An 18,342-nucleotide genomic window follows, 5' to 3' on the forward strand; every position below is an offset into this window, starting at 1 on the left:
GCGGATAGAGGGTTAGACGTGTCGGGCTATGTTAGGGAGGCGTGTTAGACGTGTCGGGCTATGCTAGGGAGGCGTGTTAGACAGTGCGGGTGATTTAGACTTTAGTCAGGTTTTGTAGGCGCCGGTAGTTTCTAACGTGCCGCAAGTCACTGGCGACGCCAGAAATTTGTACTTGCGCAGATTTCTGGACATCGCTGGTTTGTCAGACTTACGGCATGTTAGCATCTGACGGCGACATATATGGGATAGCTCGAGTTGCGAGCTGAAACTGCGGCCGACGCCGGTTCCCTCACATGCACCGCAAACTGCGATCTATATCGGATCGCGCCCCACGTTTCTACAATACGAACCATGTTTGATAGAGCATGTCCCAGCACCATGATGTGGAGGGGACAATGCAAAAGCATTGTTGACACTGGAATCCAAATGGATTTGCTATTTGGACACTGTATCTTCTAAAGGACTTTACTCTATGATTGACTAAGGATGTTTCGGCCATACTCCATTTGATATAAAGACATTGATAATAAAGTGTCCTTGTTAGGGAGATAACATATATTTTTTTTCCACCATAGTCCTGAGTGGGTTCTTATAGGTGTATAATGAATGTGCATATACCTTATAATGAATGTGCATTAATATATTTATATGCATTTTATATGCTTGCTTTTTCAATATTTATAATGAGGATGCTAAGTAGTATTGTTACCTAATCAATGCCAGTTTAATTTTTTTTTTCTTATAAAAGGTAGAGTGTATTTATCACATTGAAATAAGTTTAATTATACTAAACCACATTTGCCTCATACTACAATACTTTGCCTTTATGGGTTGAATTATTTTTGCTTTTTCTCTTTATAATAGATGATAGAATGAGACTCCCTGGCTTTATATATATAACTCCATCACACTGTCATGAGTACTTCTGAGCTTGGGTGGGGTGCTTTAACCAATGAGAGATAGTCAGTCACCCTTTTTCTAATGAACTTGTATTTACAAAAAAAAAAGGGAGAATGATCATCTTCCATTGGTTAAAGTACCCCACCCAAGCTCAGGGATTCTTGACAGTGTAATAGAGTTGTGTATATATAAAGCCAGGGAATCATATTCTATCATAAAAAGAAAAGGCAGGAATGGTTCAGCCCATAAAGGAAAGATATTGTAGTGTTAGGACCAGTCAACATTGGACAACTTCTAAGTTGGTGACTAGCTAAGCAGAATATGGCCATAATGTGTGACTAAGATCCTAATTTTAATATAAAAGCATGTTTTTTGCAGACAATTTGTTTGCAGCATTTACAAATTTGTTGTTTATTCGCAAGTGAATGTGCGCCAATACCGCCAATACCATAAAACCCAGAAGTGGACTTCCTGCTGTTTTTCAAGTGGCTTGGGATGTGCGTCCATGCCTATGTAAGGTTACGAATAGCTGTGACCCTTAAGGGAGTTCTCAGCAAGCATGTGTTTTGCTGTAGGTTAGGATGCAGGTAAGAAAAAATCTGAATGTATAATCAGTGATTTGGGATCAATGGATAACAGAAAGATGACTCAGTTGACTAATTGAGCCATTTCACACCCCTGTAACTAAAGCTGTTCTTTCTCTTTTTTGATTGGTATTTAATCCTTTATATAGAAGTTGTTTAAAAATGCATGATCTATATGAATCATGAAAGATACATCTGGGGTGCCATGTCCCTTTAATTGCTGATGTATAGGTGATATAGGTCAGTACAAAATTATATATATATATATATAAACATATATATATATATATATATATATATATATATATAAACATATATATATATATATATATATATATATATATATATATATATATATATAAACACACACTGTGTGGCCAATTTATTAGGTACAGCCCTGCTGTGCACACAAATGGTTCGCTGCACTACGTTGCAACCTTCCTACTATCATTTAAGCGTAAAAACCACAGCAAGAATGTGGAAGAGCAGGGGCAAGACGTGCTGGATGAAGTGCATCTGAATCGACAGAACCTTTCACGTACCACAGTTTCAAAGGCGTATCGAGAATGGTGCATTGAACAAAAAACATCCAGTAAGCAGCAGTCCTGTGGAAGAAAAATGCTTGTTGATGAGAGTGGTCAGAGGAGGATGGCTAGACTTGTGCAAGGAAACAGACAGGCAACAATTTTATGAATCAAATCAGAATTCAACCTTGGTGCGGAGAAAAACATATTGCAACGCACCACTAGGCGCACCTTGTCGCGGATGGGCTACAAAAGCCAACGGCCAAGTCGGGTGCCATTGTTATCAGAGAAGAACAAAGAAGCACGCCTTCTGTAAGCACAACAACACTAGCACTGAACCATCAAAGACTGGAAAAAGGTTGCTTGGTCCGACGAATAGAAGTTCCTAGTGTGTGATGTTGATGGCAGGCTCCAAATTTGGCGAAGACACCATGAATCTATGGACCCATCGTGTCTGATGAAAACTGTGCAAGTTGGTGGGGGCGGTGTTATGGTGTGGGGAATGTTTTCCTGGCACACGTAGGGTCCATTGATACCCCTAGATTCACGTCTGAAACCTCTACAACGTTTTCAACATCTTGTTGAATCCATGCCTTGACAATTTTAGGCTGTTTTGAAGGCAAAAGGAGGCTCAACACACTACTAGGTAGCTGTACCAAATAAAGTGGGGACACAGTGTGTGTGTGTATGTGTGTGTGTCTATCTGTATATATATATATATATATATATATATATATATATATACACACACACACACACACACACATTACATGATTTAGAAAGAGCAACCCTGGTGATGGATATATAAATTGGATGCCATTTACCCTGTCAGACTTAATATGACAAATGTAGGAAATGCTCTCTTTGAAAAGTATACTGTATATAGATGTTCCAGTTTTAGCATACAGTTTACACATCTGACCTATTGCTACACTTGAAGCCTTTTAGCTTGCTAATGATAATGTATACTAAATATAATTAATGTCAACAGAACTGTGCAGTCCAAGTATAAAGGATAGGTATTTATAACTTATAAGCTCGGTCTGATTTCCCAATGATTCTTTCCCAATGAAATATTTATTTATTTTTTTACTTAGATCATTAAAAAGGAATATTACTATTTAAGCACTTATTGCTCATCGCATTCTGGTAGTGGTACACAAAAAGTTATATTGGGTAACTATGTTTTTTTAATAAATTAGTCACCATGGTTTTAAAAAAGTCCAAATACAGCAGCACTGCTGAAAATAATTAAACTTTTATTGTGAAAAGGAGAATACATAGACTAAGGAATTTGGAAATCCAGATAGTGTTGTCTCCCTAGCTTGGAAAAGTTCCTCTGGATTCCAGTTCCACCTCTATTAGGATGACACCAACATTTCTCTCTTCCCAGAGATCATAATCAGGTAAAAAGTGAAAGTAAAAAAGTAATCACAAAAAGAACAGTGAATGGAATGAATACCAACTAAACATATGTAAAACTTAAAAAAAGACGTTGAAAAACAAACACTTTGTAATATAAAAACATACTGTAGACAAAGCTAGTAAAATCCTGATGAAATCTGCTGCATATGCCTAAAACCCTTATGACAATAGAACTCATATCCATGATATTCAAATGTAATCCAATTCTTCATTTCAAGGACCTTTGAAAAAGACACTTTTGCGGATAAACACGCACTGAAAAGAAGAATGCAAATATCCATGTGGAACTACAACTAAGGACTTACTGAAACAGAACATAAGCTTTGATATGTTACCGTTATCAGATACAAAATATCTGAGCTGGCAATAGACTGTGTGTACATGAATGACAATGGAATGGAATGTATCTTTTAAATACATATTTTTAATATGGAATACATTTATATACCACGGATCTGAGGAGTTATGTTGTTAATCAAATGCTAATCTAGGATCCATGTAAGAAGATTTTATCAGGATTTAAGTAATTTTGATTGTCTAAGCATAACACTATTTCTGCCCCTATTTTTTTACCCCCTTCTTTTTGGAAGGGACACAACAAGCAAGTTGATTTGTATATTGACATTGGAAGAGAACTTAGGGCTAGATTTATCAAGCCCCTATGGCAGCAAGTTCTCACAAGAACTTGCTTGCCGCGATTTATCAAGCAGCGGTCACCAGACCGCTGCTTCCCCAAGCTCTTCGCCACCTCTAAAGTGGCGAAATTCAATCTCCTTGTTCGAGTCCGACCGAGGAGATTGACAGCTCCTGCCCGTGCGTGATTGCCTGTGCGCGGGCAGGATTGCACGTGAGCGCAAAATTGCGCTCGTGTGCAATGTTAATTATCTATGGGTAATTTCGTCCCGCCACAGGCGAGCCGATACGTACAGGGGCGTGTATACGTGACCCTGTACGCCTCAGCTATGATAAATCTAGCCCTTAGAGACAGTAAACATTTTTTAACAACTTACCTAATTCTGCACTATGTGCAGAAGTATGTACCATAAGGATAGACTTTTGTTCGAAAAATTACCTAAAAATACAAAATTTGGCACCTAAAACTATATTATTACTATTATTCTTTATTTATAAAGCGCCAACAGATTCCGCAGCGCTGTCCATGGGTACAGAGATAAAAGTACAGTACAATACAATATAAAAGACACCAGACAAAGTTTAACAAACATATACAGGGGGAATTGAGGGCCCTGTTCCCGTAGGAACTTACAATCTATATGGGTTTGAGGGGGGAAACAGGAGGTGGGGACTGCAAAGGTGAGGATGATGTTAGTGTGGAGTTAGATGAGGGTAGCAATTAGGCAAGTGGAATTTATTTCTTACTGATTTGGAAATAGTCTTCCATGAACAGAAAGGTCTTTAGGGAGCTTTTAAAGGAGGAAAGGTTAGGGGAGAGTCTGACAGCTCTAGGAAGTCCGTTCCAGATGGTTGGTGCCACACGAGAGAAATCCTGTAGCCTAGCATGGGAGGAGGTGAAGGTAGAAGATGCAAGGAGCAGTTCATTGTTGGATTTTAGGGGGCGGGCTGTAGTATATTTGTTGATGAGTGAGGACAGGTAAGGGGGGCTGCGTTGGTAAGGGTTTTGAAGGTCAAGATGAGAATTTTGAATTTAATTCTGCTGTGGATGGGTAGCCAGTGAAGGGACTTGCAGAGAGGTGCAGCAGATACAGAGCGTCATGAGAGGTGAATTAGCCTAGCAGAGGCATTTAGGATGGATTGAAGAGGGGAGAGGCGGGAGAGAGGGAGAGGCCAGTTAGTAGGTTATCACAGTAGTCAAGTCGGGAGATTACCAGGGAGTGGATTAGCTGTTTAGTAGTTTCAGCACTGAGAAATGGACAAATTTTGGAGATATTGTGTCGGTGGTTGTGACAGTAGGAAGAGAGCAATTGGATGTGGGGTATGAAGGACAGATAGGAGTCAAGTGTAACTCCTAGGCAGCGGGCTTGGGGTGATGGGGAGATAGTGGTGTCACCAACAGTGATTGAAAAGTTGGAAACCGGGGTAGAATTAGAGGGGGGATTAGAAGGAGCACAGTCTTGGACATGTTGATTTTTAGGTGGTGAGAGGCCATCCAAGAATAAATGCCAGATAAGCAGACACTGATGTGAGAAAGGACAGAAGGAGAGAGTGAAGGGGTGGATATGTAGATCTGAGTATCATCAGCATAGAGGTGGTAGTTGAAGCCATAGTTATTGATAAGTTTACCCAGTGAGGATGTATAAATAGAGAAGAGTAGAGGACCCAGAACAGAGCCTTGAGGTACTCCAACAGAAAGACAGAGGCAATGGAGAGGATGAGTCACCAGCAAAGGAGACAGAAAAGACCTATTAGAGAGATAAGAGTGGATTCAGGAAAGGGCAGTGTCAGAGAGCCCAAGGGAGCTGAGAGTCTGTAGGAGAAGGGGATTGCCATTTTTTTTTAGCATATAGAAGATCATTAGTAACCTTGGTGAGGGCAGTCTCAGTTGAGTGTTGGGAACGGAAGCCAGGGGTCAAGCAGTGAGTTGGAGGACAAGAAGTGGGTTAAGTGATCGAAGACTAGTTTTTCCAGGACTTTTGAAGCTAGAGGAAGCAGTGATATGGGGCGGTAGTTTGAAGGAGAATTGGGGTTGAGGGAGGGTTTTTTGAGGATGGGGGTGACCTTTGCATGTTTGAAGGAAGATGGGAATGAACCGGTTGGTTGAATATGTGAGTAAGAGCTGGAGTGAGGGTAGGAGGCAGAGACGGTATTAGATGTGAAGGGATAGGGTCAAGTAGGCAGGTAGTGAGGTGTGAGGAAGACAATAGGGAACTCACTTTATTCTCAGTGGTAGGGGGGAAGGTGCTGAGAGTGGTGAAGGGCTATGCCGGGGGCGGAGAAGGTTGGAAGGTTGCAGTCTTGTGTTGGGATATTACTTTGAATGGTAATTGTTTTTTTGAAAAAGTAGTCTGACAGGTCTTGAGCACTAAAAGCAGATGAAGGGGGTGGTGCAGGTGGATAAAGGAGAGTGTTGAAAATGGAGAAGAGACGTTTAGGGTTTGAGCAGTGGGTAGATATAAGAGAAGAGAAGTAGGTTTGTTGGCAAAGTGAAGGGCAGAGGAGTAAGAATAAAGAATTAACTTTTAGTGGAGGAATTCTGATTCAGAGCGGGATTTCCTCCAGGTATGTTCAGCAACACGGGAGCATACTTACCTTGCTAGCAAGACAATCCTCTTTGGTGCAGAAATTTTTTCAACTACAGCGTCAGAGGCTCGTTGTCTAATCACAGCAAGCCTGATCACGCTATTTAACTACATGTAAACCTGCCACGCCGAAGAGGATGGCTTTGATAACAAGGTAAGCTACCAAATTTGGTATTTTCAGGTCATTTTTTCAAACAAAAGGCAGTCCTTATGTTACATAATTCTGCACTATGTACAGAATTGTGTCATGTTAAGAAATATTTACAGTCTCTTTAAATTATGTTTAAAGTGAATGATTTTTTTATAGTGCTCACTGATTGTCAATCAGGTAAAAAATTCACACTACGGGGTCGATTTATGAAAGTGCGAACGGACATGATCCACTGTACCGATCATGTATGCTGCACATCGATAAATGCCGACAGCATACGCTGTTGGCATTTATCAATGCACAAGCATTTCACTAGAAATGCTTGAGTAAAGCCGCCCCCTGCAGTTTCGTGGCTAATCAGCCGCTAGCAGATCGGGCTGATTGCAGTCCGCCACCTCAGAGCAGGCGGACAAGTGAAGGAGCAGCGGTCTTAAGACTGCTGATTCATAACTCCTGTTTTTGGTGAGGAAACAGAGCCATTGGAGCCAATATGGGGCTTAATAAATCGACCCCTACATCTCAAATTCAGATCTACTTACTACATCCTGATCCTACTCTTCACTTCCTACATCTGTATAATCACAGACTCTATAACTATTTCTACCTTATACTTATGTCCATTGTCTCAACACTTCACTACCCAGATCCAAGCACTTGCCAAATTCTGACATTTTAAACATCACAAGAATGCACCATTTCCTTACCTAAGACACCACCAAAATATGAATTAACTTTTTTATTCCGTCTCTCATTGATTACTGCAACGTTCTTCTTTATTGCCTTTCCAATTCCATTTGTACTCTCTCCAATACTTTATGAATGTCAGAATTATTCACCTCACTCCACATTCATCTTTAGATATTCACCTAGCTTTCCTCTTCACTCTACTTTGGAAATCCCATCACTACTTGAGCTCTGTAGGAATTGAAATGTATTTATTTAACTCTGTGAGATTATCTCTCACCATTCAAAACTTAAAGCTCTCCTTGAAAGCCCATCCCTCCACAGATGCCTAGCTCCTAATTGTTTATCACCTTCCCCACCTAATAAAAACATACTTCAAGTTCAATCAAGCAACCCTTCCACCTTTGTAATTCACCCCTAACATCTAGATTGTAAGATCCCCAGATCTTTGTTTTCTGTTTTGCTTTCAAAATGAGAATTGCTATTACAGTAGTTGTTCAGAGCACAATAACTATATCTTTAAATATGGCAAAGGTCACATTAATTTTACAATTATATATATATATATATATATATATATATATATATATATATATATATGTGTGTGTGTGCGTGTGTATGTGTGTGTGAATAGTTCAGACAGATTGCTCACAGAAAAAAGCATTCAATTATTGTATATATTTGCTGTATTAAAGTGAATTTAAAGTTTCATCAAGTATTGCCCGGTTTTTAAAAATACTATTAAAAACAGGGACACTTTTATTGATGAAACATTACATTGCACCATATTTGTAGAAATACTTACCTCTTCGTCTTGAAAGCCGCTCCAGCGCTTCGCCAGCCCGTCGCAAGCCTCTTCCTACGTCAGAAATGACGATTCCGGCCTTCCTCCAATCATGGCGTTGCTTGGACAATGCTTCCACCGGGGGGGGGGGGGGGGAAAGCCATGATTGGAGGATGCCAGAATCGTCATTGCTGACGTAGGAAGAGGCTTGCAACGGGCTGGTGAAGCGCTGGAGCGACTTTCAAGATGAATAGTATTTTTAAAAACCGGGCACTACTTGATGAAACTTTAAATTCACTTTAACAGTGATTGATTCATAATTAAAAGTATGTTTGATTTTAACATTAGAATGAAGCCGCAACCATATAACTCCCACACAGAATATTTCTTTAGCATTAATCTCCATCATTTAATTAAACAGCGATCAGGAAAATTTCAGGAAGATAGCCAATTTCCAGAGAGCAAATAACTCATTTATATTTCCAACAACATGGGGAAAATCACAAAAATATTCAAGTGTTCTAAATAATAAAAGCAGTAAATAGCAGTAGCAGACAGGTGCAGTGCTGTTATTTTTAATAGAGTGCTTGGGAGAAAAATAAATCATGCTAAGTAATGATTCAGAGATTGCAGCTGAACTCACACAAATTTGTGCAATAAATGCCAAATTATTATTTCCACACCTGGTGGCATAAATGAACATACTAATTGTCTTTTTAAAAATGATACGACTCATAAATAGTACAGCAATTATTGATAGTGTCTGCTGTTGATTAAATTGGTTATGTGATGCTTATCAATATCTTTATTGCTACTCAATTATACATTTGAGGGTTACAGAAAATGACTTAACGTGTGATACTGACATTTTTTAAACTATACCTATGATACCTAACATTCCAATTATGAATCATAAATCAGTGCTGTATTTTTATGAGTTTCAGTTCATTTTACAGGGACATATCACACATTTAAGAAAAATATTCATTTTAAATATTAAATTAAGTTTTTATTGGAGAAACAAAATTCATTTTGTAGAATTACTCGCCTGCAGCACCTGTACTAGTTTATGTCATAATAGTTTAAATAATTCAGGAATGACTAATAGCCAAACAAAGGAAATACTAGTAGTACTTTTGTTATTTCACTGTTTGGACTCAATTCCATTAAACCACAATTGAGTCCCAAAATGAAAAAAAACTACTGTTGGAAGCCATTAAAGGGACATAAAACCCCACAATTTTTCTTTCATAATTCAGATAGAACATACCATTTTAAACATATTTTCAATGTACATATATTGTCTAGTTTGCTTAATTTTCTTGGTATCCTTTAATGAAGAAGGCACTATTGGGAGCTAGCTGAAAGCCAATGACAAGAGGCATACATGTGCAGCCACCAATCAGTAGCTTCTGAGCCTACCTCATCAGCATTATTTTCAACAAAGGATGAAAAAAGAACAAAACAAATGAAATTATAGAAACAACTTGAAAAGTTGTTTAAAATTGAAGCTCTATTTGAATCATGAAAAAAAAAAAGTGGGTTTCATGTCCCTTCAAGCTTATCGACAGTTTCCATCATAGAAACGACACGTCCTTTAGAAAATAATAGAAGCTGAGAAGTGCAAAATTACACCTGGTTTCCATCGAATGCACAAACAGGTAAAACACTTGTGGCATACTGCAATAGGTGTAAGAGAGGAAAAACAAGCTTAGTGTTTCACTTCATAAATGTATTGTTATATGTTATACTTTATGCAGGCCCAGGTTATAGGATTAGTTGGAGTTATGTTCCTATATAAATATCAATATGTATTTACATATAAAAATAAATTATGCTTACCTGATAATTCTCTTTTCTTCAGATGGAAAGAGTCCACAGCTGCATTCATTACTTTTCGGAAAATAAGAACCTGGCCACCAGGAGGAGGCACAGACACCCCATCCAAAGGCTTAAATACTCCTCCCACTTCCCTCATCCCCCAGTAATTCTGACGAGGAACAAGGAACAGTAGAAGAAATACTGGGGTGAAAAGGTGCCAGAAGAATAAAAAAATAAGAGACGCCCCAGAGAAAAAATACGTGTGGGGAGCTGTGGAAAAGAAAATTATCAGGTAAGTTTTTCTTCATAAATGGAAAGAGTCCACAGCTGCATTCATTAATTTTCGGAAAACAATACCCAAGCTATAGAGGGCACTGAATGCAAAAACGGGATGTTACAATAGGTGGCCCATTCTGAGGGCACCATTCCTGAAAAAAACACCAACCCAACCAAACCCCGCTTCGTCAGGGCTGGGCAAAAGAACTAGAAGGAAAAGGCCCCTAGGACACTCACCTGCAGATAGTCAGAAAGCCTAACTAGAGACCGCAAACAGACTCACTGAGCCAACACTCCTCCAGGAGAACCGTTGCCCAGCATTCGGTCCCCTTACTAGTACTGTACCAAGATCCCCAAAAGGGAGAGGACAAGGGTAAGCCAAAGGGATAAACAAAAGGTACAGCAAAATCCATAAAGGAAAAAAAAACCCTTCAAAGGAGGGACAAGTCCACAGAGACCCGAATGGATCCTGAGAACAAGGGGATACGACGCCCAACCCACAACTGGGCATCATCAAGGAGAAGAAACATTTCCCAAACACCGTGCAACAGCACCGAAAAAGACAGCTGAAGACAAAGTCCTCAAAATGTCAGAACTCAGAGACTGAGCAAACAGAAAATTACAAGCAGCAAACTCAGAAAATAAACATCTGAGTCCAGTAACACGCTGCCATCCATAGGAAGACATGGAGAAAACACTATCCATAAGGAAGAAGCGGCCTAACAAAATAGCAGACTGCCCATCCAAGACAGAGATTGCCCAACCTCCAAGACAGTGGACACTCTCCAGGCAACCCAGGCCCCGCCAAGCCTACCCACAGATCTCAAAGGGGGAGAGGCACACAACCTCTAAAAAAGGAAGGTCCACTGTCACCCCAAGACCTGAAGATGAACAACAGATCTCAGATCCTAACACCTAGCCGGACCAGCCCAAGCAACGGCAGATCTGAAAGGGAACCGAAAGGAACCCCAAGACCGGCCCCCAAAAGGGCGGAAGAATAGACACAGCCATTTTAACCTTAAGACAAACGAGCAGGCGTTAGACCCAAGGAGATCTAGCAAGGCCACCCGACTAAGTCTCAATGCAGAGCCAGCAGCTCCCCAGATGGAAAGGAACAACTCAAAGAGCAGACCAATCCCCGAACCAGATAAACATCTGTTCCAACCTCCAGAACAAAGGAGAGGCCCCTAAAAAGGGAACCACACCTCCGAAAGGAGGACAACGAGCCCCCTGGAGAGGAAATTGTTGATAAACACCTGCCCATAAGACAGGAAGTTGTAGGAAGAACGAACACGGAAGAACCCCTTAAAACACCATTGTGCTAGCACACATAACAGGCGCAAAAGTGACAGTTGAGCAACCGCAAACCTTCCATTTGCTAGGCAGGAAAGCCCACCACCAGGTCACATTAGTTGGCTGTCCCAAGGGAACCGTATCGTCCGGCACAAGACAAGTCCCAAGGAGCCCCGGCTCTCAATAAATCTGGCCAAGTTGTAAAACAGAACAGCCAGAACAAGGGCTAAGCCCAAGTACCCCAGAAACTGGAACCCCCAGGCCAGTCCTAGGATTATAAGGTCCGGTAACATCCCACGGCGGGATCCACATAGAGAAAATGCAGAGTAAAACCCTTGACAACCGGAAGGTCAGGACAAGAAGCTCGGGCCCCACAAGTGTTTAGATTAAACAATCTTCCAGGCACAAAAATCCCTTATCTGATATAAGAAAACAGACCTCCCAGGGAAAAGATCCAGAATAACCCGAATGACAAGAGCAAGAAGCCCTTGCAAGTCCCGACCCAAAGGGAAGAGACCACCCCTTGCAGGAGCCCAACACTCCAAAGAGCCAGGGCCATAAAAGGACACTAGAGCTAACAGGCGTCCAAGCATCATCAACATGATTGAGCTTGAAAAGTACGGCTAATCCCCCTAAGGGACACAAGGCGCTGCTCATTTTATCAACCTCGAAAGGAGGAAAGGCTGAGTAGACCTTGCTGGGGATCGAAATAGCAACCCTCGGTTTGCTACAGTACAGAGTAGCCACAGAGCATTGGAATGCTGAGCTAGCTGTCCAGCTGCAGACACGAGGGGAACAATGAGGACAAGTCACCCGAACAGAGCAACATCAAGCCTCCCCAACACCTCAGATTCAAAGTCAGAGGACAGTAAAAAATGGGTTTGGATGCCACCTGGATGGCAATACCTGAACCATGTGAGTGGAAAACTACTAGGACCTCTTCTATTCTATCCCAAGAAGGAGATGCAGAGCATCCCCAACACCGGGGAAGGACCCCTAACCGGAGCCCAAAAGGACCTCACTGTCTAATGTCCCGAAAAAGGGACAACCAACTCCCGAAGGGAATCCGGGTCCCCCGAAGGCAACCCATCCACAAGGAGAACGGACAATCCAAGAGGTCTCAATGAAGAAGAGAAACACTAAAAGGAACAAGTCCAAAAAGGACAATTTCCTAAAGCAACACCGCCCTGACCGGTGGAAAAGAGGAGCTAAACCCTCTAATTTTCCCACCACGTGGGAAGGAATACTCTAGGTTCTGAGGGTATCGGAAGCAACAGAGAGTGATGCAGCAAAATTCACTGACCCAGTCACCGGAGAGACTGCTATTTAGGACTGAAACAATCCCGCAAGTCCTCTTGAGAATGCTTAGCTGAAACTTGTAAAAAAAATAACAAGAAACATAAATAATGCTAATAGCACTCAGCACCCCAACCTGACCAGCAAGGTATAATAGGCGCCACATGTCTGAATAAGCTGCGAGACAAATCTGAACCCAAGCAGGACTAGCCTGCAACCAGGGTCATAACTGCCAAGCTGGCTAAATCTGCCCTGAGAGAGGGAGGAAGAAAAAACAGACAAACATGGGACTAACGTAACCCGAACAATGTAGAAGCAAACAGTGAGTATCGATTCCAGAGCAAGTTCCTGCAGGAAACATAATAAAAATAAAATTCATCCTAACCAGATAAAATAAAACAGACAACCCGAGGGTTAACGCCCAAGAAGAACAGAAAGATCCGCAAGACCAGCCTAACGGAAACCCTGTTCTTCCAACAAAACTGGGAAGGATCTTGATAACAAGACTTAAAGGAGACTACTTCATCCCCCCATGTCTAACGAGGTGAGCCATTTGAAGGAGGAGACTCGCGAGTCCCATTGAGAAGAATAGGGTCCCCAAACATCTGTACTTTGTAAACGTGCAAGAGCCAAAAGAATGTAAAAGCAAAAACGTACCACAACCTCCGGGGGGGAACAACTTGGGTTACCCGCATGTGTAGTAGTAGGGAGTGGTAGGGAACTCGCCTCCCGGAGGACAGGGCCCCCCGAGGCAGATGGCTCAGTAGTTCCTTGAATCCCCAAGCCCGAGGAACCAGGCACTCCAGAATGGCCTAAAGAACATAAACTGACTGACCTGAGTCAATGTGCTAATTCGCATTCTTCACAGGAGAAAAAATCTGAATCAGAAAGTTGAACAATCTCAACATCAGTATCCTCCATAACTTGATAAAAGATACCAAAACATTTACCAAATATAAAAAAATTTAAACGGCACCTGACACCCACAATGGCTGGGGCACTCACCATTTCCTATGAACCAGACACCAGTGGACTAGAATTCTCCGTCGCCACACGGTCAGGAATGCGGAAATGGGAGGCCAGAACGTAAACACGCCCGATCATAAGGTGAACCGTACAGTCCAAAAAAAGCACGCCCAAGCGTAAGGTCGCATCACTTTGAAAGGCCGTTATGTTCCAAAAGCCACAAGCCCAGTTAACACTACACATAAGTGGATTGAATCACATAACAAACATGATTAAAAAAAACCCTATTCAATAATCCCCCTCAGGAGATATTAACCCTTGATTCCAAGATATAAAAGGAGTCCCACTGAGACAATGTATTTTTCATGTGAGTTCGTAGGAACAAATGAGTTACAGTACAATCATGAAGAAGTAAAATGAAACGATCTTACCGGAATCTACGCCGTGGAACAGGAACACGACCCTTCAAGTGTGACTGATAGTAGCCTCACCTCCACCATGGCCTTGAGAGAAGGCAGGCAGCGAAGCTTGACAACTCCAATTGCTTGTGGAGTTGTTAAAATGAGTCGGGATGGTTTCGCAGAAAGACTCTTACTGCATCTCCGGAGTCTAACTTTCATCCAAGCCCTCACTGAGAGACTGACAAGATTACTTAAAACTCCCGTCCCATGTCGAAGAGTAATAACCTCCATAAGAGACGAAAAAAACTTCTCTTTTTTTTTAAAAAATATTTTTTTATTGAGGTTAAAGTAAAAGTTAACAGACAGTGAACCAACAGCACAGGTTAAGTACAAAATACATAGTAATATTAAAGCTTGATACAGTAGAAATAGATTAGGCAATCCCAGTACTTATGGTAAGCACTGGGAAAAAGGTAATGAGATTTACAGTGACCAACCTGTGCAGGGGTAGGAATGACCTCTAATTTTTTTTTACAATAGACCAACCACTGCCTGATATAAGAAAGTGCATTATAACATGAGTATATATATTTGTGAATCCTTATAGTAAGGCAAATAATGTGTAAGAGAATAGGGGAGTATTAGGAGTAGAAAAACCCTAGGTAGAGGGAACCCATAGGTTCAGTTATTCCAATAAGAGACTCAGCACTATTCACTGGTGGTGGTATGGTTTAAGGGGGGGGGGGGGGAAATCAGTGGGCAAGAGCCACTTTTAGGTTGGGGGGGATTTTAGGGGGGGGGCGGGCTATAGTGAATTTGGGAAGAGTATAGATAGCTTAAGGACTAGACAGCTTATAGGGGTCTAACAGTAGGGTTGCTTATTCACAAGCTCAAATGTTCACACTAGTAGATATAATATAGAAGGAGACATCATAGAGATAATACATATAGGGGTAGAAGACCAAGATACCTAAATCTAGGAGCCAAACAATGATAAGTTCAGGAGAAGCTGTGTCTAGTATAATGCAATGTATAAGTGATCCAGCCTTTACTCTAGCTTTTGGGCTTGTGAATAGACATAAAATACGTAAGTCAAGGATCCAGGCATATGTGACTAATATAAAGATGGGGGGGTAGCCTGTTACCTACATCCCATATAGGGCCTAAGTAAAGAGATATAGTGTAAATGTTAAGATGGCGCATAAATAAATTATGTGTAGCCTGGGGTAGACTTGTCTAATAGCTATAAATATAATATTTTGTGGGTATGGATAGGCTGCCGTATGGGTGAGGGGGTGAAGAGCGTGAATCATGTAGCACATATATTTTGAGTTAATTTCTCATGTAGCCTATACTACAATATATGTCAGCTCCCTGCATAAAAAGCCTGCAAGTTTAGATAAGCAAGAAATAAAAATTTATATGCCGGACCGTGCCTTCCCAGTTAGCACCGCCCAGCTGTAACTAGCAATACTTGCATGGAGACACTGTAATGGCTAAACAGCATATCTCTAAATCTAAGGGAGCTGTTCGGAAATGCAAAATGGTATACGTTTTACTAAAAAAATTTTTAAAAAAATGGATCATCTCTCCATCTAACTGAGGGTTGCAACACAATACGTTTCTCATCAAGCTATTTATATCTTATTTATGATAAACCTCATGAGATAGTTTCTAGTGTAGTGATAATATTATTAGATTGGGCAAAGCTAGTAGGTAGATCAGAAGATAACTAACGTAATATGCTGGTAATAGATAAAGTAAAAATGATGCTGTTTTGAACCTTAAACGTTGGGGAGACAGATTGCAATCAGGTAGCTGATAAAAGATAATAATATCTGCACCTAACCAGATACGTCACACTAGAGCAAGAATCAATAACATTCATTTCTCAACATATGCAAATACTTGAGTAAAGTTTATAAGATAGCAGTAACTAGTTAAGCATATGGTTATTGTAAACATTTCAAACAAGGGGTGACATGAGGGCACAGTAGAAGTAAGACCATGAGCAGACAATAGATCATCACATCAGACATGGTAGGCATATCGTCATTAGTGTTGCTCAGTGGAGCTGAGGGGTAGCTTTCGAAACCTTTTGAAATATATGTATGACTATGTTAACAAATATAGATCTGCAATACTAAGCAGGAAAGGGGTGTCAATTAGGAACTATGAACATGCAACATTGATATTGATAATGTATAATAGAAGCACATGGGGTTAACAGTATTCGTTGGGAATAAGTAATAGCTTATGCCTATTGATGGACGTAGGATATGCATAATAAGCACTAGAATCCTTCATAGTTAGCCAATGCCAACTCTGCTAGTGCACCTGTGTTGGAGATCCGTCTGACCTTCATGTCCCAAGAAAGTGTCAGTGATATCAAGGTTCCCTAGCGATGCTAGGCTCCCGGGTAAAAAATTGGAGGTCATGTTCAGCTTTGTTTGGGTCTTTAGTTCTGATCGGAGAGTAGTTTGCAATGGCCCTGCTAAAATGGACGGGCTCTGTGTGTCATGCTCTCTTAGGACCGAAAGTGTCCCACTCATGGTATCCGGAGCGCACTGCAGATCAGCCAGGGACAATGTGTAGATCGGAATCCAGTCTCTAGGAGAACAGTGTAAGTCCTCTGTTAGATAAACCGCAGCAGTGAGCCCCGGTACTCTATCCCCGACTGCCAGCTTGCTACTATCAGGCTCCAATGACAGTGGGTTGCTCCCAGCTGCAAGGCATCTCTCTGCGGCCGCACACATATCCTGCACATAGGAATCTGTATCGGTCTGTGACATCGGCAGGACTGACTTCGGTGCTCTGCTCTCTAGCTGCGAGGTTACGTCACACTCTTTAGAATAGTGGGCAGACGCCATTTTATCTAGAAGCCCGGGCTCTTTACCACGCTGTTCACTGAGTATAAGCTTCAGATCGCAAAAATCATGATCCATTTTCTGCATCAATTGCTGTAACGATGCCTGCAGTAGATCTGCAAAGCCTGCCATAGTTGAAGGAGCAGAATAAGGCCCACTATAGGCTTGTAGACAATCAGCAAGTGATCCCTGCTACCATGCGGGAAGTCAGATAGGTCGGGACTGCGTTAAAGTCTTAGAAGATGTTTGAAGCCTTGTTCACATACGATTTTAGAGAGATTACCTTCCTCCACATAGGGAATAGTCTTCAGAGTTAAGTTGATGGGTGCAAAATTATATTATATTGCTTCGATATGTTAGTTTGGTAGCAGAGCTTCAGACAAACACGTCTGCTCACTCTGCTAGTTAGCTCCGCCCCCCACGAAAACAACTTCTGACACTTCTCTGCCAACCTCCTGGGATGAAAGGCAAAGAATGACTGGGGAATGAGGGAAGTGGGAGGAGTATTAAAGCCTTTGGCTGGGGTGTCTTTGCCTCCTCCTGGTGGCCAGGTTCTTATTTTCCCAAAAGTAATGAATGCAGCTGTGGACTCTTTCCATTTATGAAGAAAAAATAATCAAGCACATATCTCCATAATTCCAACTAGGCCTATAAATATGTCTAGGGCAGCAATACATTTTACATATATCAAAACATTTAAAAAATTGAGTTAAACAAAACCCTTTTTCCTTAAATAAAACATTTTTACATATCTTGTATCTTTGTTTTGTGACTTACATAACTCCAGTGTCTTTCTCTCTAGAGGAAAGGAGCGCAGGCGTAAAACGTAACTTTTAAAGTGTTAGATCAGGTTACCATAGCTTGTTAAGGTGCGATGAAAGCATTAACACAATATCAACATGCACGAAAAGACTAACTGTACACACCGCACAAAATATTTAAATGGAAAACTGGTACTAAAATAGAGCGATTACTTTTAGCTGTCAGAAGCTTTGATAGCTTAAGGCTCCATTTTTAATGACTCAATGGAAACAAGCCCTTAATTGGTAACACAGATTTCCAACAAGATAAGACAAAACCACCACAACAGTAATCATCTACAGTATTTTCCTTGGGATGCTTACTCCGTTAAAGAGATACTAAACCCAAATC

The 18,342-nt window shown here is 41.1% G+C and overlaps 1 protein-coding gene across 3 annotated transcripts in view; it reads right to left on the reverse strand.

Moving 5' to 3' along the window:
* The window catches only part of DTWD2 (DTW domain containing 2), a 916,318-nt gene that overhangs the window by 194,502 nt on the left and 703,474 nt on the right, over window positions 1-18,342 (reverse strand). The window lies entirely within an intron of this gene.

The sequence above is a fragment of the Bombina bombina genome, chromosome 2 (genome assembly GCF_027579735.1).
Source record: "Bombina bombina isolate aBomBom1 chromosome 2, aBomBom1.pri, whole genome shotgun sequence".
Taxonomy (NCBI): domain Eukaryota; kingdom Metazoa; phylum Chordata; class Amphibia; order Anura; family Bombinatoridae; genus Bombina; species Bombina bombina.